At 42.3% G+C, this 22,686-nt stretch overlaps 1 long non-coding RNA gene across 1 annotated transcript; it reads left to right on the top strand.

Moving 5' to 3' along the window:
* The first annotated feature begins 381 nt into the window (after positions 1 to 381).
* LOC138643606 (uncharacterized) lies at positions 382 to 20,445 on the top strand. The gene is made up of 3 exons (XR_011314209.1): positions 382 to 472; positions 1,907 to 2,061; positions 20,342 to 20,445. It is a non-coding gene; the product is annotated as an uncharacterized lncRNA (long non-coding RNA).
* The last annotated feature ends 2,241 nt before the right edge of the window (positions 20,446 to 22,686 follow it).

Consider the following 22,686-nt stretch of genomic DNA (forward strand, 5'->3'; position numbering starts at 1 on the left):
AGCGCTGGCTCTCACACTGGAGAGGAATGCATGACATTTACTTGTGGTTAAATAATGGTCGTTTCTCAGTTTAAAGGGAAGGTGCCGTGATTTTAATTTTTGTATTAATAATTATTGATTATACAATCAATTATTTTTAATACAAAATTAAATTAACTACTTTAATAGTTTTTTATTTATTGACATTTGTGTGTGCCACTGGGGGCTGCCATTTTGACTAGTGGGGGTGTGTGTGTCTGGGAAGGACACTTGCACTCCTCACTTACGGCACACATGGACATAGGAGCCAACAGTCGGACCCCGACCGCATCTCTTACATTGAGGCCGCTTCTCCTGCCTCTCAGCTGTGACCTGGACACGCCCACTGGGCTGCTACCTCACAGCTGTGAGAGGAGATCGCGGCCATTTTGTTTGCTGTGGGCTGCGAGGACAGAAGATGTTGAGGAGAAGCTGCTGGGAGCCAGGGTTTGGGGTAAGTATCTGCAGCATTAGCAGTGATCACAGCCTGTACTTATTACAGTACAGGCTGCGATCACTGCCGACCTGCCCTGTGTTGCTGAAAGCTTCCTCCCTCAGTCCAGGGGCAGGAAATCCCCCAGCAGCAGCAGTGTGTCTCCCTGTACATGGAGCGTTGTGTGTGCAGCACTGATCTGTGGCAACACTTCATCACCCCACACAGTGACTGTCCCTGTAGATTGCAGCCTGGAGTCTGAAGCCCCATGATTCTCTGCAGCAGGGGATCCCTCCTGGTTACAAGGGGCGGCACCCAGGCTGGCCTGTAATGGTTAACCCTTCCCTGCCTGCAGCTGTGCATGGTGCAGGGGGATCAGTGTGCAGGCAGGCAGCAGCCTGGGGGCTTCACCTATGGATCAGGTGGGAGGTCTGCACAGTGTAAAGAGGTGGGCTATGGTTGGCACAGTAATAGTGTTCTAACATTTGGGCTATGGTTGGCACAAGGAAGCAGACCCAGGGGGTGATGACACTCAGCAAGCTCTAGCTGCTGTGTCACTACAAGTCCCAGCATGCCAGGACTGAGCTCCTAAGTGTTGTAGTCCTGCAGCTCCTCAGGTCTCCTGCCTGATCGTCCTACTATACAGTGCAGAGCAGAGGGCAGGTGGTCTGAGACTAGTGATCCAGGGAGCAGAAGAGGAAAGACTGAGACTGAGCCCTGACACCCACCCTAAGCTCACTGACCCACCCCATGCCCTGTGGGGGTCACAGAAGGGCATAGCTCACAACTTTCCTGCCTTTACATAATAAATATACCGCCATATATATTTATTACATAATACTGCCATATAGGTCATACATAATGCCGCCAGATATATCTATTACATAATACTGTAATATGGACGGAACGTAATGTTGCCATATATATATTTTTTGCATACTGCTGCCATATAGATCAAACATGATGCCACCATATAATGTATATTTTATACATAATGCTGCCATATAGACCACACTTGATGCCGCTAATTATTATGTGTGACCTGTATGATGGCATTATGTGTGATCTATATGACAGTATTATATGTAATATGTATGGTTGTATTATGTTTGATCAGTATGGTGCAATAATATAAGAACTATATGACGGGATTATATGAGAACTGTATTGTGGGATTATGTGTGATCTATCTATGTGGCAGTATTATGTGAGAATTATATGGTGTTTTTATGTGTGATCTACATGGCGGTATTATGTGTGATCTGTATGTCAGTATTATCTTCAGAAAGCGGACCCATTCTAGGGTGGTTCTGGCTGAGCACCTGCACGCGGGTCTGGGGTAATAGAGGGGGCAGCATGACCTCCAGTTAGGTGTAGTCAGGGGAAGGCTGGTTAGGTAGCTGAAGAGAGGGGTCTCATTTTTATTGTTACTATATGGCTACATTTCCTTCCCAGCGTCACCCCGACTGTGCCTGTCGCCTCGCTTTCACACATCGCCAGGACAGGATCTGAGGAGGGGAATGGGGTCTGCATGCAAAGTCTGGATCAGAACAGGCCATCAATCCTCAGAAATGTTTCCTGGATTTCTGTGGAGCAGACGGTCCATCCAGGTGTGTATAAGACAGCGCTCTATGTATAATCCCTGGCTGCTCCGCGCACCAAACAGGGGGCCCCTATAGACCAGCACACTGCTCTCCTGAAATACTCTGTGCTGCTGTCACCCTGCTCCCTCCACCACATATCTCCCAGAATCCTTGCTGCCTGCCATGGTGACTGTCTACTTGTCAGTATAAGGCTGCTTTCACACTAGCGTTGGTACGGGCCTTTCACAGTGCGTCGTACTGACGCATACTGTGAAAGAAATGCCCGACGTGGGCAGCGGAAGCAGTCTTGCGACGCTTCCGTTGCCCCATTGTAAGGTCTGGGCATGAGGGGGCGGAGTTTCGGCCGTGCATGCGCGGTCGAAAATGGTGGACTCGACGCACAAACGTTACATGCGTCGGTAATGTTAGTCTATGGGGAAAAACGCATCCTGCAGACAACTTTGCAGGATGCGTTTTTTCTCCTGAATGACGCATTGCACCGTACAGCCAAAATCGCTAGTGTGAAAGTAGCCTAAGGCTGCCGTCCACGCTCAGTATTTGGTCAGTATTTTACCTCAGTATTTGTAAGCCAAATCCAGGAGTGGGTGATAAATGCAGAAGTGGTGCATATGTTTCTATTATACTTTTCCTCTATTTGTTCCACTCCTGGTTTTGGCTTACAAATACTGAGGTAAAATACTGACCAAATACTGATAGTGTGACGGCAGCCATACTCTGCAGTCACCAACAAAATGGCTGCTCACTGGGTTCCTGAATATCATCCTCTCTAATCCCTTAGCAAACACCCATAAGGGGAGGAGAGGAGACATCACACACATCAGCAGACTCCGCCCATAATTACTGCAGTGCAGTAATGTGAGCTATTTGTACACTAGGTTTTTCTGAAATTTCAGCAGCTGCTCCCCCTAGTGTTGAAAAGTGGAAATTCCAAAATTTTTCAAATTATTTTTCATATTTTACTAAATTATAAACAAATTATAATATTTTTTAAGAAAATGTAATCATTAATTCTTTACATTTTTACAATTTCTGAAAATTTTTTTTATTTTTTATGGCACCTTCCCTTTAATGGAATTATTGAGCATTTCAAGTATATTCATAATCCACTTGTGTTGTATGTTTTTCTAAATATGGTTACATAATTATAACATAGAAACCTAATACGCCATAACAAGAATACTATAGAAGGACTCTGTGTTTTCCTTACTACTGCGGATACTTTCTCAGACTTGATAGTTCATGAATTGTAATACTATAAAGCCGAGGACAGATACTCTACAACACTGCCATGTGCGAGATTAGAGGGGTTGTTTGGTCACTCTGTGACTGCCGGCTTCTGAACTTACAGCGTGCACACTGTGTGCTGTCAGGATTCTCCAGTGCTGCCCGTAACATGACCGCAAGTGTGTGATTTGCATACATGTGGTCACATGTTCAATGTGCTTGGCCTGACTCGGTATAACAGAATTGCGTGAGGCCGAGCACATCTAGCTGTAATGTGGCTGGAAGTATGCAAATCTCATATTTGCAGTCATGTGGCCTCCTGCTCTCTCCAGCAACACTAGTGAATCCTGACAGTGTGCAGTGCACGTGCTGTGAGGATTCAGAAGAATACACCCGAATACAGAACAACTTAAAGAGACTTTGTCAGCACAGAATGACTTCATACTATGTACTGGCCCTCAGTGCATCATGGTGGGGGCCACACAATGAAGCACACCTTTTCACCTGATTGTTTTCCCCTCTATCTCCATCCCTCCTTCTTTGATGGATAGCTCTGGCTTCATAGAGTCAAACTGAAAACAAGCAGTTGTGAAGGTGTACTTAATTGTATAACCATGCCTTGAGGCACCGAGCGCATGTATTTGGTTTGAACACTCATTCTGTGTGGACAGAGTCCATTTAAAATCATATACTTTTCTGGAGGACTTTGGGCTGTTTCCGTTGACTCCAAACATCCCTCTGGCACCAGAGTGCAGGGAGCAGTTACAGTGCAGGAAAGGTAGACCTGATTAAGGGGGAACATATAGGTATACAAAAGTGATGCTGCACTGAATTAAGGTGCTTCATATGATATGGGACTAGGCTTACAAAACTTAGGCTAGAAAAGCACAGAAGTATCGCAGTGTGTTTGAGAGCGACAGAATTGATTCTAAGAGAAGTATGCCGGCACTCCACTTCATTTCCAGAGTTCCAAAAAAATATATAACCTGGTAAGCAGACCTAGTGACCAGATCCACTTCTATATTTCTCACGGCAAGTGCTGTTATCACATAGTGTGATAAGTTCTAACAGTATTAAAAGGTTATTCCCACAGTGCTGTTCATTGACTCAAAATTATATGACTATTTTCCCAAAAGTGACTTATGTAAGACTTCTTTCATTTAAAAGGGATGACTGCAGCTAATCAGCATTCAGTGATTGGCTGCAGAGGTCATGTAATGCCCTAGAATGGCAAAGGACCCAGTAGTATGGAGGAAAGGCATCTTTCTGAGAGATAGAGATTATATATATATATATATATATATATATATATATATATATATATATATATATATATATATACATACATATACACACACACACACACACACACACACCTTCTCATTTCAAGATTTTTCTGTATTTTCACGACTATCAAAATTGTACATTCACACTGAAGGCATCAAAACTATGAATTAACACATGTGGAATTATATACTGAAAAAAAATGTGAAACAACTGAAATTATGTCTTATATTCTGGGTTCTTCAAAGAAGCTACCTTTTGCTTTGATGACTGCTTTGCACACTTTTGGCATTCTCTTGATGAGCTTCAAGGTGTAGTCACCGGGAATGCTTTTCACTTCACAGGTGTGCCCTGTCAGGTTTAGTAAGTAGGATTTCTGGCCTTATAAATGGGGTTGGGACCATCAGTTGTGTTGAGCAGAAGTCTGGTGGATACACAGCTGATAGTCCTACTGAATAGACTGTTAGAATTTGTATTATGGCAAGAAAAAAGCAGCTAAGTAAAGAAAAACGAGTGGCCATCATTACTTTAAGAAATGAAGGTCAGTCAGTCTGAAAAATTGGGAAAAGTTTGAAAGTGTCCCCAAGTGCAGTGGCAAAAACCATCAAGCGCTACAAAGAAACTGGCTCACATGAGGACCGCCCCAGGAAAGGAAGACCAAGAGTCACCTCTGCTTCTGAGGATAAGTTTATCCGAGTCACCAGCCTCAGAAATCGCAGGTTAACAGATTAGAGACCAGGTCAATGCCACACAGAGTTCGAGCAGCAGACACATTTCTACAAATACTGTTAAGAGGAGACTTTGTGCAGCAGGCGTTCATGGTAAAATAGCTGCTAGGAAACCACTGCTAAGGACAGGCAACAAGCAGAAGAGATTTGTTTGGGCTAAACAACACAAGGAATGGACATTAGACCAGTGGAAATCTGTGCTTTGGTCCGATGAGTCCAAATTTGAGATCTTTGGTTCCAACCACCGTGTCTTTGTGCACAGATGGACTCTACATGCCTGGTTCCCACCGTGAAGCATGGAGGAGGTGTGATGGTGCTTTGCTGGTGACACTGTTGGGGATTTATTCAAAATTGAAGGCATACTGAACCAGCATGGCTACCACAGCATCTTGCAGCGGCATGTTATTCCGCTATTCCATCCGGTTTGCGATTAGTTGGACCATCATTTATTTTTCAACAGGACAATGACCCCAAACACACCTCCAGGCTGTGTGAGGGCTATTTGACCAAGAAGGAGAGTGATTGGTGCTACGCCAGATGACCTGGCCTCCACAGTCACCAGACCTGAACTCAATCGAGATGGTTTGGGGTGAGCTGGACCGCAGAATGAAGGCAAAAGGGCCAACAAGTGCTAAGCATCTCTGGGAACTCCTTCAAGATTGTTGGAAGACCATTCCCGTTGACTACCTCTTGAAGCTCATCAAGAGAATGCCATGAGTGTGCAAAGCATTCATCAAAGCAAAAGGTGGCTACTTTGAAGAACCTAGAATATAAGACATAATTTCAGTTATTTCACACTTTATTTGCTAAGTATATAATTCCACATGTGTTAATTCATAGTTTTGATGCCTTCAGTGTGAATGTACAATTTTCATAGTCATTAAAATACAGAAAAATCTTTAAATGAGAAGGTGTGTCCAAACTTTTGGTCTGTACTGTGTGTGTGTGTGTATGTGTATATATATATATATATATATATATATATATATATGTATGTATGTATGTATATATATATATATATATATATATATATATATATATATATATATGTTTTTTTGCTTTTATTCTTGTTACCCCACCCTAGACTCATTGAAAATAACTTTTAAATTAGTCAAAACCTCTTAGGGTAGGTGCACATGGTCAGTAAACTCTGCGGGGTGGACACTGCGTATTTGCACAGCGTCCAGATGTTACAGCATAGTGGATGGGATTTTTATGAATCCCATGCCCACTATGCGCCCACAGATGCCCGCGGCTTACCTGCGGAGATAGACATGTGACGCGTCTTTCCAGACCGCAGCATGTCAATTTCACCCATACAATGTATTGGACGTGGTGATTCCGCACAGTTCAATGAACACATGTGGAATCACCTGCATTCAATAGCCAGCAGCACTTTGGACGCATCGGACATGTGCTGCGTACAAAGCGCTGCCAATTCCTGAACGTCTGCACATACTCTAAATTGATAGCGTTCTTCACTATGGTACAGTGTACATGAGGCACAGTAAGGCACAGTATCAATATTTATCATGGGGAAAATAGTTCTGGTAGTGGCAGACTTTCCTATATATTGGCCAGGAAGAAAAAAGAAAAAAAAACTCTTCAAAAGCCTACAAAGAAAGGAAGGATTAAGCCCAAAATGTAAAATTGAATGTTTGAGTAACCACAATTAAAAATACATACAAGAATTAAAAAGTAGAGATTATATACAGAAAAACCACTCAGGTGACCCAGAAAATAATCACAATAATTACATCAAATGTTGCATAAGCTCCATAAAGCCAAGAATTCTGCAAAATAATAAATAAGTGCAGCTAACAAGGTGTTTGGATGGCAAAAAAAAGAAAGACAATTTAATTTATCTATGCGTTACAGTTAAAGATATGGACAAAGAAAGAACATAAAATACATGTATAAATAAATAACAAAGATAAGGCAACGCTGGATAAGCAACCTGTAGGCAGTAGAAGGACCCCGACGCACTTTGCGTTAGTTTCTTCCAAGAGTGGAGAAATTGGTACTGCCTTCCTGTTGCTTACTAAGCTTTGCCTTGCATTATTTATATATGTATTTTATGTTCTACATTTGTCCATATCACTACGATGCACAGTAGCCTTAAACCAGGATACACTCGTCCTCCTATGGCCACTTGGTCCTAATTGCTCTGCACTTTAGAATTGTCGGACATTGCTTTATATTAATGCTGTGGGTACTGCCTATTTGTTGGTTAGCATTAAAATCTATATTATGAATATTTTCATAAAACTTATATTTTTTAATAATTCTGTAATGTTTGCCACCCACCTTTTTTGTGGCTATGCAATTGATAAAAGTGTATATATTTTTTTGCTATCCAAACACCTTGTAAGCAGCGCTTATTATTTTGCAGAATTCTTGCATTTATGGCGCTTATGCAACATTTGCTGTAATAAGTGTGATTATTTTCTGGGGCCCCCGAGTGCAATAGTTTCTCTTTACATAATCTCCACTTTTTAATCCTTGTATGTCTTTTTAAATTGCTGTTACTCAAACATTATTTGATTTTACATTTTAATTATAATACTTCCTTTGCTTGTAGGTTTTAGGGGCAGACACTGTTGCCCATATCTATATTTCAGCAGCTTACCTTTCAGGCAGATGGCAACTATTAACATTAAAGAAGTTGTCCACTAATTGGACTTCTTACAACCCTCGCTTGGCCCCCATTAATTAATAAAGCTTATACTCACCACCCGTGCTGCCATCGTTCCCGCAGTGTCGGCATTCTGTCTCCCGTGCAGTTATGACACATGACGCCGGCATCACTGTCCCCACCTCTGTCAAATTGAGCAGGAAGAGGAAGTCCAGAGATCAGCTGCAGCCCAGATTTCCTCTTCATGTTCGATTTTTCCGAAGGCGGGGACCAATGACGCCGGCATCACAACCACCACACACGAGCCCCCAGGACCACGAGTACCGACACCGGTACGGGAGGTGAGTACAAGGTTTATTATTTCATGGGGGCCAAACATTTTGATCAAGAAGGGGTTGTCCTAGTAGTGGATAACCCCTTTAAAAGGAGGTTCTCATCTTCTGGGTATTGTTGGTTAGTGCGTGTAAAAACGAGCACTTTTGTCATTTACTGTCCATTACAATTTTCAGCTATTTAACTCCTTTATTTATCACCATTAATTCCACAAAGCTTGATGTAATAGCTTTTCTATATAGCTCATTGCCTAGGAAGCTGACCACCTTTGCTTTCCATCTTGTAAGTGCTGCACCGAATCTGGTGGTATTAGGAGCTAAGAGTCCAGCCATCATGGCTAGCTTCAAAGCAGTAACTGTAAGCTAATACATGAGATTGTAAACACTGAGTATGCTCGGCCACTGCTGTTAAATTGAAGTGGTGAGCGGTCTCCTAGGAAACAAGCTATAAACAAAAGTGTTAATATTTCAAACAAAAGTGTTATTTCAAGAACAACTGAAAATTTTAGCAAGCAATAAATTGCAATGCATTGTTGTTACAAGCGCTGACAACACTCATCTTTAATGTTCAGAATAAAACTTTAAATTACTGAGATTTTGAAAAAATTAAAAATGAGGGGGGACTGAATCCCACAGGAGCCAAAATGTTATGCTACAAGATGACAATACGTTGTACAATGGGTTTAGTATAAGCAGATATGTGGCATGTAAGGTAATTTTTATACTTGCACAATACTTGTATAGAAGCTATACAACAATTTGATGCAAGTAATTTTATGCCCAAAATAGACAAAGGTATCCTAGGAGTGATCCCTTTATTGGGCTGACTACGAAAAAGAGCACCTGTGCTCTGAAGCTTCATTCACAATATTAGCAGTGGACCGCCAATACAACACTTTACCAGGGGCCCTATAGGCTGTACCTCGGGCTTTATTCACACCACACTGCCTGATAGAAATCTTATTACAACTAAAACCCCACAAAACCTTTGAAAGTTGCACAGTATGTCTGGGTAGTTGGTTTTAAAATAAAGCCTTTAAGAACACAAAAGGTGCAGGAAAAAAAATGCCAAAAAACCCCAGTAAAAAGAGCCAAAAAGTCTAGCCACATCCTCTCTGCAATATACTTTTTCTATTCTTAATTAACGCCTTTAGATTTTTTGCTAATTCCTCATCGTACCAACTTTAGCTGCTGATGCCATCTGCACCGCATAACATAAAGAGCTAAAGATAGCAGATCAGCTAAACATAATCCATCTGGATGTACAAATTAAACATTCTATTATTACATGTATTAAAAAAAACAACAGCGTGCGCTGTATTTGAATTATAGCACCACCAAGGCTAATGAGGGGCAGAGATGATGTGGATTTTAAAAAAATGATCAGAAAGCTGAGGGGCATCTCCAACTACAGCACCTCTTATACGCAAAATACCATAAACTTACACTCCAAATGGGGAGGAAAATAGGAGCAAAAACTTTCAATAAAATGGAGGTGCGTCTTATCAGTTAACAGTGGCACAGTGGGGGGCTGGTGGCAGTGGAGCGGAGTCAGAGTCGCTGCTTCAGGAGGGCAATGGGGGGCAGCAGTGGGGTGATGCTGCAGTGGCTGGGCGCTCATTAGATGTCGACGCCGGGGAGTGGACTCCCCTTTCCCCTTCGGTTCCCTGTGGTAGGCTTTGGGAAAAGGTCTGCTGGAAGAGGCGCATGCAGACTCATCTTGTTTCCCTTGAGCTCAGCTCCTGCGATCTCAATCTGCCCATGCGCCCCCTCTGGCGGCCATTTTCATGAAGCCCACCACAGGGAACAGGGGGGGAGGGAACTTTGCTCACGGGTGTTGACATCTAATGAGCATTCCAGCCACCACCAGCCTCATGAAGCAGCGTCCCTGCTTCGCTCTGCTGCCCTCCCACCCACCATAAGCTCACTTCAGATTATAAAATGCACCCATTTTCCTCCCAAATTTGGAGGAAAAAAAAGCGTGTTTTAGGGTATGTGCACATATAGAATGGTCCACTGTGGATTTTTCCGCAGCGGATTTGATAAATCCGCAGGGCAAAAACAAGTTTTTCCTGCGGATTTACTGCGGTTTTTGTGCGGATTCCACTGCGGTTTTCTATTATGGAGCAGATTCCGCACAAAGAATTCACATGCTGCGGAATGTAAACCGCTGCATTTCCGCGCGTTTTTTTCTGCAGCATGTGCACTGCGGATTGCGTTTCCCATAGATTTACATTGTACTGTAAACGCATGGGAGACTGCTGCAGACCCACAGCAAAATCCGCAGCATGTGCACATAGCCTTACAATCTGAAAAATACGGCATTAATTCCAATTTGCATAATTATATGAAAAAGTTTGGGCACCCCTATTTTCTGTTAGAACAATAAACCTCATTTCAAGGCAGAAACATTACTGTGTCCAACAGTTATTAGATATATGAAACTGGACTAGCTGTTGCAAAAAAAACTATTTTTATAAAACATTAAGCTTAAGATAAATAGGGGTGCCCACACTTTTTCATATAACTGTAAGTGACAAAAATGTAAAGTTTTTGATTTTCAAAAACTCATGGATGGTATTGAGGCTCAGGGTTTTTTGGATCACTGAAATCAATCCCAAACACCTGTGATAATTTGCCAAATGAGCTATAATTAGAGGAAAACGACTTGCAAAAGACATTCCACATTATTAAGTAGGACACCGGTTTTAACCCCTTCCCAACCTGTGACGCCACGTAGGCGTCATGAAAGTCGGTGCCAATCTGACCTGTGATGCCTATGTGGCGTCATGGAGGGATCGCGTCCCTGCAGATCGGGTGAAAGGGTTAACTCCAATTTCACCCGATCTGCAGGGACAGGGGGAGTGGTACTTCAGCCCAAGGGGGGTGGCTTCGCGCCCCCCAACCCCCCCCACCCCCCCGTTGCTCCGATTGGCTGTTGAAAGTGAAACAGCCAATCAGCGATTTGTAATATTTCACCTATGAAAACTGGTGAAATATTACACTCCAGCCATGGCCGAAGCTGCAATATCATCGGCCAAGGCTGGAAGCCAAGATCTGCTCCTCCCCCCACCACCACCACCGATCTCCTCCCCCCCTCATACTTACCGAGCCTCCCGGTGTCCGTCCGTCCGTCTTCTCCATGGGCGCCATCTTCCAAAATGTCAGGCGCAGATTCGTTCCAGGTACATTTTGATCACTGTGATAAAACCTATCACAGTGATCAAAATAAATTAAATAGTAAATGACCCCCCCCTTTATCACCCCCATAGATAGGGACAATCTAATATATAAGCTGAATGTGTGTGTGTATGTATGTATGTATGTCCGGGATTGGCATCTGCACCGTCGCAGCTACAGCCACAAAATTTTGCACAGTCACACGTCTGGACCCCGAGAGCGTCATAGGCTATGTTGTGAGGCAAAATTTTAACCCCGCGCATTCCAATTCACCAAACAATTTTGCCCCTATCTACATAATGGGGAAAAAGTGAAAGGAAAAGTGTTGGAGGCGTCGCAGCTACAGCCACAAAATTTTGCAATCACACGTCTGGACCCCGAGAGCGTCATAGGCTATGCTGTGATGTGAAATTTTAACCCCGTGCTTTCCAATTCACCAAACAATTTTGCCCCTATCTACATAATGGGGAAAAAGTGAAAGGAAAAGTGTTGGAGGCAAATTGACAGCTGCCAGATGATAACAAGGGGGACTTACAGTGAGAGCGATGGCGCCAAAGCGTATATACCGTACAGTTGCTAAGGTGGGGCCCCGACATGGGATACTCACCACACATGGGGATATGAACACACACACAAAAGGCGCCACAAACTACCACGTGCTTGAACACATATACCACCCTCAGCACACATTTCACCACACATACACCAACCTCGCCACATAAAAGTCGAAACACAAAGTTGCCGCTCAAAACTCGCCACGTGCAAAACTCACCTCATGGAAAACTCGCCACACGCAAAACTTGCACACGTGGAAAAATTGCCACATGCACAAAAGTTGCAACACATGCAAAAGTTGCCTCACACAAAACTTGCATACTCAAAACGCACCACACATAAAACTCGCCACGCGCAAAACTCGCCATGCCCAAAACTTGCTGCACACAACTTGCTACACTAACCTGTCACATGCAACTCGACACACAAAAAGTTGCTACACGCACGTCGCCACACAAAACTCATCTCACAAAAGTCGCTACATGCATGTTGCCACATGCAACTCAACATACACAACTTGACACATGAAACTCGCCCTAAAACACACACAAGTCTGGTATTATCCTTCAAAAATAAAAATCTGATTAATAAGCAGACAAACTACAAGAGCAACAAATGTACCATATAGGAAATACCGCAGCTGTCAGTCACATGACCTGTCTATTATGTGTATGTGTGAGCTAATATATACTACCATGGGGGAGGGCTTCCTGTTGGCTGGGGATTTATCAGGCTGCCAATTTAGCTTACAAATACTGAGGTAAAAATACTGACCAAATGACGTGTGAACGCGGTCTAATACAGGAGATGACACCCAGATATATAATATATACAGGTGGAGAATACACACAGGTATATACTGTATACAAAAGAGATGACACACAGGTATATACAGGAGATGACACCCAGGTATATACCATATACAGGAGCAGATGACACACAGGTATATACTATATACAGGAGATGACGCATATATACTATATACAGGAGATGACACAGGTATATACTATATATAGGAGATGACACACATATATACTTTATACAGGGAAGATGACACACAGGTATATACTATATACAGGAGGAGATGACATACAGGTATATACTATATAAAAGATGACATAGGTATATAGAGGAGGAGATGACATACAGCAGGTATATACTATATACAGGAGATGACATACAGGTATATACTATATATAGGAGATGACATACAGGTATATAGTATATACAGAAGAGATGACATACAGGTATATAATATATACAGGAGGAGATGACATGAGTATATACAATATACAGGAGATGACATACAGCAGGTATATACTATTTACAGGGAAGATGACACAGGTATATACTATACACAAGAGAAGACATACAGGTGTATACTATATATAAGGGAGATGACAAACATGTATATACTGAGGTGAAAATGAAAAGGTGTGAGTGCAAAATGAGAGGAGTAAGGGAAAATAGTGGAGTGATCGGAAAATGACAGATGTGAGGTCGAAATGACAAGTGTTAGGGCGGAATGAGAGGAGTGAGGGGGAAAATAAGAGGAGTGAGGGGAAAAATGAGAGGCTTGATGGGAAAATAAGAGACATGAGGTGCTATAACTAACCACAGATATTTGCTATGCCCAGGCAACGCCGGGCTCTTCAGCTAGTAATAAAATAAAGAATAAAATAAAATAAAGAAAATATATATTTTTTTTTTCTACTAGGGTTAGAATTAGGCTATGTGCACACGGTGCGGATTTGGCTTCTGCGGATTCGTAGCAGTGTTCCATCAGGTTTACAGTACCATGTAAACCTATGGAAAACCAAATCCGCTGTACCCATGGTGAGGAAAATACAGCGCGGAAACGTGTTGTATTTTCCGCAGCATGTCAATTCTTTGTGCGGATTCCGCAGCGTTTTACACCTGTTCCTCAATAGGAATCCGCAGGTGAAATCCACAGAAAAATCATTGGAAATCCACGGTAAATCCGCAGGTAAAACCGCAGTGCCTTTTACCTGCGGATTTTTCAAAAATGGTGCGGAAAAATCTCACACGAATCCGCAATGTGGGCACATAGCCTTAGGGGATGGAATTAGGGCTAGGGTTGGAAATAGGGATAATATTAGGCTTGTGGTTAGGGTTACGGGTGTGTTGGGGTTAGGGTTGTGATTAGGGTTATGGCTAGAGTTGAGATTAGGTTTAGGGGTGTGTTGGGGTTAGTGTTGGAGTTAGAATTGAGGGGTTTCCACTGTTTAGGCACATCAGGGGTCTCCAAACGCAACATGGCGCCACCATTGATTCTAGCCAATCTTGCGTTCAAAAAGTCAAATGGTGCTCCCTCCCTTCCGAGCCCTGACGTGTGCCCAAACAGTGGTTTACCCCAACATATGGGGTACCAGTATACTCAGGACAAACTGGGCAGCAACTATTGGGGTCCAATTTCTCCTGTTACCCTTGTGAAAATAAATTTGCAGAAAGAATGATTTTTTATTTTCACGGCTCTGCGTTATAAACTTCTGTGAAGCACTTGTGGGTTCAAAGTGCTCACCACACATCTAGGTTAGTTCCTTGGGGGTCTAGTTTCCAAAATGGGGTCACTTGTAGGGGGTTTCTACTGTTTAGGCACATCAGGGGCTCTGCAAATGCAACGTGACGCCCGCATACCATTCCATCAAAGTGTGCATTCCAAAACGTCACTACTTCCGAGCCCCGACGTGTGCCCAAACAGTGGTTCTGCCCCACATATGGGGTATCCGCATACTCAGGACAAACTGGACAACGTTTGGGGTCCAATTTCTCCTGTTACTCTTGTGAAAATAAAAAATTGCAGGCTAAAAAAATAATTTTTGAGGAAAGAAAAATTATTTTTTATTTTCACGGCTCTGCGTTATAAACTTCTGTGAAGCACTTGCGGGTTTAAAGTGGTCACCGCACATCTAGATTAGTTCCATGGGAGGTCTAGTTTCCAAAATGGGGTCACATGTGGGGGAGCTCCAATGTTTAGGCACAGATTGGAGCCAATTTTTCACTGAAAAAGTCAAATGGCGCTCCTTCCCTTCCGAGCCCTGTCATGTGCCCAAACAGTGGTTCCCCCCCCCCCCCACATATGGGGTATCGGCGTACTCAGGACAAATTGTACAATAACGTTTGGGGGCCAGTTTCACTTTTTGCCCTTGGGAAAATAAAAAAAACACTTGCAAGATCATTTTTGTGACTAAAAAGTTAAATGTTCATTTTTTCCTTCCATGTTGCTTCTGCTGCTGTAAAGCACCTGAAGGGTTAATAAACTTCCTGAATGTGGTTTTGAGCACCTTGAGGGGTGCAGTTTTTAGAATGGTGTCACTTTTGAGTATTTTCAACCATATAGACCCCTCAAACTGACTTCAACTTTTTTGTAATTTTTGTTGTAAAAATGAGAAATCGCTGGTCAAATTTTAACCCTTATAAAACTTCCTAGCAAAAAAAAATTTTGTTTCCAAAATTGTGCTGATGTAAGGTAGACATGTGGGTGTTATAGCTGTTTTCGTTCTGACCAATGTCACCTGACAGATCACCAGTGAGGGCCAAATTGTAGAATTACGCCCGTCATTTTACAAGCGCGCTTGGAGACAAAAAGACACCTCACACATATCCTGTGAGCAAGTCACACACCTCAGTGAGTGCCTTCAACTCTGCCTCCTGCACCGACATGTGAGGAGGGAGTGGTTCAGCTCGGATTGCCTCATGTGAGGATACTACTGCATATCCAATGTAGAGTTGCCCATTCTGGTGGTATCTGGAGCCATCTACAAAAATAAAAAACCTCAAAATATGCATTAGGAACAAGTTTTTTTTTTCTTCCCACGAACATATGTAAAACCCACTGTCTCCTGACTCATCAGTTCCTATGCAGTCATGTTCGTGCGTCATGTCAACGTCATGTCATGTTCTCTTTCCCACCTGCCAATGCTGTCACCAATTCCCCCTTTTCTGAATCCACAGGCAGATGAGTGGCTGGATTCAGAACATTATGTCTTTTGAGGGTGACGTATTCAGGAATTAGTATTAGAGCAAATTCAAGTCTGATCTGTCTATCCATTGACAGGTGTTTTGATTGAACTTGTACGAGTATGGCATTAATGTCACGTGGGGACCAAAATTGTCAAAAAAGAAAAAGTCAGTGTGATTTCACATGCCTTTCAGTAATACAGCAGCTCTTACAGCACGTACACATGTAGAAGACCCTCTAATCATGGGGTCTAATTGTGCTAAGTAGTAAGCTATCGGTCTCTGTTTCTTTCCATGTTGTAGTGTCAGTACTGCGGTAGCATGTCCACCATGCTCTGTGCAAAATAAGAAAAATGGCTGATCATAGTTTGGAATGTCTGACACAATGAGCAGCTTGAGAGAGTGGAAGAAGTCAATTGCTTCTTGAGTGAGATTGTAGGAGTCTGATGGCAAAGTCATAGAGTGGTGGCATCATTTGTGAAGCAGACCTTATCCAAGGCCTACAGTAGGTCACCAAACCTAGAAAAGTGCGTAGATGCTGGTGTGACCTGGGTAAAGGGAGATTTGTATTGCCTGTTTTCTGTCTTCAGTCAGGTGTCTTGTACCTTCAGCAATACAATGTCCTAAAAATGTCACCTTTTGTTTGTAATACTGTAGTTTGTCATGTGAGGTCTTGGAACCCTTTTCTGCCAAAAAAAAAAACACAGCAAGGAACCTGTAGCTTCCTTGCAGGACGTCTGGTCTGGGCAGCAGAGCAAGAGGTCATCCACGTACTGTAATAGTACAATCTGTGGATGAGGTGGTTGCCACTGCTCAAGAATCCCTGCAATCGCTGTTGAATAGATGGTTGGGGAGTTCTTTCCCCCTTTGTGGGAGGACCGTCCAATGGTATTGTTTACCTTCGTGAGTGAAAGAAAAAAAAAAGATACTGACAGTCAGAGTGCAGTGGTTCAGAGAAGAATGCATTTGCCAAATCAATAACTGTGAAACATTTTGACGTCGCTGGGATTTGTGACAGTAAGGTGTGTGGGTTAGGGACAATTAAGGTCATACTCTCTGTAACCTCATTAATAGCCCTTAAGTCATGAACTATTCTTTAAGCACTAGGGGAACCCTTGGGTCCTTTTATTCTTACTGGGATATAAAGGGGTGGTTCCATCTTTTAATTTATCATGACAGGGGGAATGGGCAGCCGACCCACCTCAGATTTTCCCCTTGCCCAAACGGTGTCTGGTAATTGACTCTTTTCCCTGTCCTCAGACATTCTGGTGTCAGGTGTTACTTTCACTACTCTTGCCATATACACCATTTCTGCAATATTACACAAGTGTTTATATAAGTCACACATTAATGTCCAAATATTTATACCCGTATTTGATTGGGTAGAGTATCCCTTAAAAAAAAACTAAATTTGATTCACAAAATGTTACCAAAAGAAAATGATATATATGATTAAGAAAGATACTGAGTCAAAAAACGGGGGAGCACAATGCCATAGGCCACAGCAAAGCACAAGCTTATTCTAAGAAAGTAACAGCCCTATATAAATCCATAACTAACAGTTCCAAATACAAAAAGAAGGGATTTGAAAAATACCAAATATTAATGCCAGTTGCCTGCGATAAGGTATAGGAAGTGGAAAAGACAAATAAACAGTGACTATGGTTTGAGCCAATATAATGAATGGCTAAAAAACTATATATCATATGAAGACAACCTAGAAATACACAGTAACTATACCATCTTGTGTAAGGAAACTACTAAACTGGCAAATGAATGGAATTAAGTGTAACTATAATAGGGCATGATTTACCTGTGGTATAATGTGCACGTGGAAGACCCTGGCATCCCTCTGCCCCAAGTGTTTATATGAAAGGGGGCTTGTGACTGTAATACCCTCAGGAGAGTACTGTATAGTGCCTAGACGGCACTCAACTCTGCTCCCAGCAAATTCATAGGGGTATTGTCACTAACAATAAGTTTGTTAGCACCTCTTGGCTGTCCCGTGACTCTAGTCTTTTCTTGTTTAGTCATAGGGCTTCAGTCGCTTGTCCCCCTACCCTCACGTATTCCACAGTCTCGTCAGTAATCATGTCTGGCATTATCAAGTCTTTGTGTGCCACAGTTCTGGCTGCCCCAGTGTCAGTCAAGAATTCTGTCTATTTCCCTCCCAACATTGGTATGGTGGTCATCAAGGCAGGACCAGGTCTGGAGGGGACAAGAACAGGGCACACATTTGTCACTGGGTTGTCAATTTCCTAGTCTGAAGGTGAAGGAGGTGGAAGATTGGTCTGAGTATCCATTTTCTCCACAATTCCAGCACTTCACTGTTTCTAAGTCCTTAGGTCCCTTACTACGTCTCTACTGTTTTCCTTGTGCTCCAGCATACATGACGTCGTCTTATTGTCCTAGTTTCAACTCCTGAGCAACCTTCAGGAGGTCTTTGGATCTACATTTCTCCATTTAGGTCTGGCTGTCTGTACTGCGTCTCGTAAGCCTTTTGTCATACCGTCAATGAATGTATTTACAAATATTTTAACATCGAGTGGGTTTACTGGACTGTACCCCATGTCTGCCCATTTCAGCTGTAACCGTCCAGAGTACATCTCTACACTCTCTCCTTTTGTCACATCTGTAAAAGTCTTAATTTGCATCCTAGTACGTCACCTGCTTTTGTGCTCAACAACTCTCTAGGTCTGCTCAGGTGCACTTATACGTCCATCATATTGTCTGTCTGTAAAATGGGAAAGGTTTGTTCTCAGGGTCAGCCAATTGTTTTAGCATAGCTAGCTAGTCAGAGGGCTTCCAGGGATAATACTCCTGTATCTGTCTTACACTACCTGATGTGGTTGGTTCTCTGGTGGTGGGGGTGACTAGATGACCGGTTGGGGGTGACATGACATGCTGGTCTACAGCTCCTTCCCAAAAGGATTACTGTCAGATTACTCTAAAAAGTTAATGTCCCCACTAACCACAATCCTGTGTCAGCTTATGTCACTACATGTGATCTTGTCTGGACAGGATTCAGTGTAATTAACTTAGGTTGGGTTGCAGCACAGATCATACAAGTATTTCTCCAGTCTGGGTTTGTCTGACCGCAATGTTTACAAGTCCATCTGTCTTGTCTTGGTCTCTGGTTATACAAAGGTATGACCGTAGCAGTAATGTGTCGGTCATAGTCGGACTTTTGAGCATCAAAACATTCATGATACACCTTACTTCCGTCCTGCTGCACTCTCTCAGATGCCATTTATTCACATGCTATTTTCCTCCTTTGTCTGTGCCTTTTTGAACATCCAAACATCCATCCACTCACTGGCATTTTTGCCTTTTTCAATATTGGTCTCACATCTTTCACTGCTTCCTTTTTCCAATCTGTACAGCGGTTTTTGGATCCCATTGGGGGCCCTGACTGCACACAGAATAAGTTGCCCATGGCTTCAACTTATCCGCTCAGACAACTCAGCTCTAAGTGTCAAGGTTTAGCGAGCAGGTTAAACCACCTACCACCCGGTAGACCTAAAGGATTCTAGCGGGCAGGTTAAACCACCTACCACCCGGTAGATCAGCTGGCTAGCACAGCTCCATGGAACGGCAAGGTTACACCACCTATTTGCCGTAGGCTGACTGTAGCAGGTTACACCACCTACTACATCAGCCGTGCAGTTGGCTACCTCTGTTGATCCTCAATTTGCTATATATACATATCAATTACTCAACTTGAAGCAGGTGAATCTTTTACCAATCTTTCAATCACTTACAAGTTTCCTCTAAAATAGGCACAATTCTTTCACTTTCAAATTCCAACTTGAACTTACGATATTTCTTTCTGCTTCAATACATACAGTACTATTGCTTTAAACACAAATCTCTCAGCGCGTACTGAACCAAGGACAGAATATGCGCAGCTGCATGGCCCCCCTTCCTCTGGCCCGCAGCACAGAGAGGAGAAATAACAAACAATTCGTGCAGCGATTTGCTTCCCTCCTCCCATCAGGTATAAACACAGATAAGAGCTTGTCTCACACACAGAAACAGAATGCAGCAGTTTTCAGACATAAATCTCTACAAACCATTCATCCTCTCGGAATTAAAAAGTTTCTCTATACAGGCAGATCACTACACAACTTGAATAAGCTGATTCTGACCGTGTCCGGCCAAAACACATAGAAACCTATCCAATGTCAAACTATATATAACACAGGTTTCACTGAATCTCAGATGTAAATTAAATGTACATTAAAAATATCCACAACTCATTCATCCTGGACAATTAACAACAGTTAGATAAGTAATGATACTTATGTGATCACTCATTCATACATGCTCATTCAGGGATTGTTGTTTCTTTTCCTTTCACTTTTCAGTTGATTTTTACAAGAAGAAAATCCCTTATCTCAATCACTCCACCTAATTCAGCTCAAACTGCGTTGAATAATGTCTTCTGTCACATACAGAGGACCACACCTAACGGAACCCCTCATCAATCAGGGATTTATGTTTATTCCTTATACTCATCTGTCATCTCATTCAGAGTTCTCATAAACATACATACAAGGTTCACACAGCCTGCCTATTTTGCATTTTTTGGAATTAACTCAACTCTATATAACAAAAACTGCAGCAGTGGCCACTGATACTCTGAAAGCACTTTAAGGCCAAACAACAAAAACCACGGCCCTAATACAAAATACAGCTTCATATAATGTACTGCCAATCCAAAATGACCAAAATAACAACACTGCAAAGAGTCTATCCCAGCACTGTACTACACACACACACACACACACTAAATAAATACACGACCAATTAGGATACTGACAAATACAGATAATCATCATCTTATCTCATACGGACATAAACAGAAAACAAACACAAAACTCACTGGTGACGTGGATTCTTTGAACCATGTTCGCAGCCTTTTACCCAGAGGTATGGAGAGATCCAGATGAGAGATTGCAAGTGCAAAACAGGTTTGTAAGAATAAATTTCTCACCTTGCTGCAGCTGGTGTTTTGCATGTCCAATTTCTCAGAAAGCTCCCCCATACGGATTCCGAATAGGCTGGATACACGGCCCCACGTTGGGCGCCAAAACTGTTATAGCTGTTTTCGTTCTGACCAATGTCAGCTGACAGATCACAAGTGAGGGCCAAATTGTAGAATTACGCACGTCATTTTACAAGCACGCTTGGAGACAAAAAGACACCTCACACGTATCCTGTGAGCAAGTCACTTTTATCTGATGTAATTCAGCAAGAGGCAATATTTTATACCATTTACAACAAATGCATTTCAATGTAAGTCATGTAGCCCCCACCATCACCCAGGGTCACTTTATTTACCATAACCCAGAACATGTTGTGACTATTAAGAACATACATTGATAAGAAGTATGGTCTCCTTGAAAGGAGACCATCAGACTACTGCGTCAGATTCTAGTAATTCTAACAATTAAAGGCAAAAGGCACTTAAAGGCAAACTATTAACCCTTCTATATCATGGGTAATGTTCTTTATTAACTATTTTGTGCCACGTAACCATCTCGTTTAACAGAAAAAGTCAAAATTTGAAAATTGTGAAATTTTCTAAATTTTTGCCAATTTCCATTTTTTTTCTCAAATAAACGCAAAAATTATCAACCTAAATTTACCACTCGCATGAAGCCCAATATGTCACGAAAAAAAAAAAAAAAAACAATCTCAGAACCGCTAGGATCCATTGAAGCATTCCTAAGTTATTACCTCAAAAGGGACTGGTCAGAATTGCAAAAAACGGCCAGGTCATTAAGGTCAAAATAGGCTGGGTCATGAAGGGGTTAAACTATATCAGAAAGAAAAAGGACTTCTGCTGCCGAAAAGCATCACCATGCAATGCCTTGTACAAGTATGGAAACAATATATTAATAAAACGTAATAGTGAACATCGTACTGTGAAGAGATTTGTGGGTGATACAGAGCTCGGAAGCGTTTGTGCAGATAAGAGCATAATGAGGAAGGTTTCTGACAGACCAATTCATCAGCTTAAGAACTGTTAAAATACCATTACACATCAGCAAAGTGTTTGAAGCTGCTGGTGCCTCTGGAGTCCCACAAACCTCAAGCTATAGGATTTTCCAGACTTGCAGTTATGCACTAACCTACTATTTGGACACCCTCACAAGAAACAACTGCTGTGGGTCCATACATACATGAAGACTAGTTTACTGATGAAGGCCATGCAAACCCCTGGATGGGCCAGATGGAAAAAGTAGTGCATGGTTGGTAGGTAGTCATGTCCCAACAAGGCTGCAGTCAGCAAGGTGGTGTAGAGGTTTTAGACCGGAATCATGGGGAGAGATGGTAGGCGCAATCAAGATTCCTGAAGGTATTAAAATGATCAAGCCAAAATATATAGTTTGAGTGATCACATTCTTCCATGGTACAAAAAGAACTGTGCCAGCTGTAGCAAAATCATATTCATACATGACAATGAACTCACACTGAAGAAAAAAAAAATCCAGCTCACCAGTAATACCTGAAATCAGTCTTGTCCAGAGCATGGAAAGGGTTACTGCAAAATAAAAGAAATCCATCTAGTGCTGCAAAGAATACCTCCAAGGCACTGGCTGCTATGGGCATAAAGGAGAGAAACTGAGTGTGGCCATAATTATCCCCCAACCTAAGCTCTATAGAGAACCTTTGGAATATCGTCAAGTAAAATCTATGAGCGTGG

This window comes from Ranitomeya imitator, chromosome 6, assembly GCF_032444005.1.
Source record: "Ranitomeya imitator isolate aRanImi1 chromosome 6, aRanImi1.pri, whole genome shotgun sequence".
Taxonomy (NCBI): Eukaryota; Metazoa; Chordata; class Amphibia; order Anura; family Dendrobatidae; genus Ranitomeya; species Ranitomeya imitator.